The sequence below is a fragment of the Propithecus coquereli genome, unplaced genomic scaffold, assembly GCF_000956105.1.
Source record: "Propithecus coquereli isolate 6110/MARCELLA unplaced genomic scaffold, Pcoq_1.0 Scaffold22, whole genome shotgun sequence".
Taxonomy (NCBI): Eukaryota; Metazoa; Chordata; class Mammalia; order Primates; family Indriidae; genus Propithecus; species Propithecus coquereli.
In genome coordinates, this window is record NW_012147189.1 from 7402628 (window position 1) to 7404340 (window position 1713).

General features: G+C 32.5%; 1 pseudogene; it reads right to left on the bottom strand.

Annotated features, from left to right (window-relative positions):
- The window catches only part of LOC105810723, a 151971-nt pseudogene that overhangs the window by 54220 nt on the left and 96038 nt on the right, over positions 1 to 1713 (bottom strand).

The following is a 1713-nucleotide window of genomic DNA, read 5'->3' on the forward strand; positions in this document are numbered from 1 at the left end:
CTGGTAGCTGCACCCCAGCTGGCGGTAAGGCTATTTCTAATTCATTTTAAGGAAACATAAATAGGATTGCTCTTATATGTATGAGGAAGAAATGGACATTTACATTATATTAATTGAAAATCAAAAAGCAAGTATGCACTCAACCAAAATTTTTTAAAAAAAGCACTCCACCTAACTTAATTGTCCACACTGGAAATTTCTTTAATAGAGAATAATATGAGATAAAGATTAAAATGCAAATACATTTTATGGAACAAATTTAAATGGATGCTATCAGACTTTTACTGAGTGCAAGTTTTAATTTTAATAAAAATGGTGGCACGGAGAGTCCGAAGGCAATGGATGCCCACAGGTAACATATGAGGGGAGAGGACAGGAGGAGGGATGAGGGGTGGGTTGATGTCACAGAAAGAGAAGATAGTGTTGCTTGGATAAATATCATAATTAGTCCCGTTAGTCAGCCATGGTGGAGCTAGAGTGATTCTCAAATAGTTTTTGACACCTCAAATTTATTACTATGTTTCATTTTTTTCAACATTATTTACTGAGTTCCTACTGTCTCTCAAGCACGCAAGATAAAGCAGTGAACAAAATCAACAAAACTCTCTGCCCTCAAAGAACTTGCAATCTGGACAATAAGTATATAAGCAAACAACATGTTATGTCAGAGTTAGAAAAGCTTCAGATGTAAACAGACAAAGCCAAAGAGAGTGCTAAGAGAACATTAATGGGTTTCGAATTTTAAATTGGGCACTGGTGGGAAGTATAGAAGGGTGAGTAAAAATCTGAAAGAAATAAGGGAGAGAGCCATGCAACTGTGCTGGGGACAGGTTTGTTGACATATCTGAAAAGCTTGATGCTAAAACCAATTTCACTCCAGTTATATATGTTGGCCCTCCTTCATATTATGTACAGTTCAGTTGAACGCTGCAATTTATAATTCTGTTCTCATAAATTAATATATATAAAATACATGCATGTATATATATGTGTATGTTCTTACATAGAAATATGTATTCATATTTATTTTTTAAATCTCATTTTTCAGGAAAATTTTTATGGCAAAGATTTTATCTTATCTAATAGACAGAAATGAGGTATAATATATTACACAAGAGAAAACCTTTTCTCTCTATAATAGCATTCAAAATAAGAGTCATAAAGCTTATTATAATTTTTTAACTGGGAGGGTAATTTAGAGACAAAATGAGAACACCCATTGTTTTATGTCAGTATATATTTTTTAAAAATAAACTCCCTAATTTATAGCTAAAGTCCTAATGAGTTCTATAACTAAGAACAATCTTGGTTTTTATTCAACTTTCTTTTAATTCTTTAGATGACATTTATAACAATTCTGCAATATCTTTCTAGTTTTTTAAAAAAAGTATGATATATGTTTGTGAAATTCAGAGGACTTTGTCAACCCCAGTGGATTCAGATTGGCCCAGATTTGCAACCTCGTTTGTCTTCATAAAGACAGTCTGTTTGTTACACATCACTTTACACTCTACAGAAAGGCTACATGTAATATTAAGAGATTTTTACAGAAAAAAAAATGCAGCTTAAAAAAAAAAAAAGGAAACTCTTTCTGTAACAAATCAATGTATTCCAATACATCTACTCAGTAGCTGTGGCTTAACTAAGGTTTGGGAAGTTTCCTGAAAGATAGAAGAGAAGGAAATGAAGGCCAGAGGAGTAGGAAGGAAAATA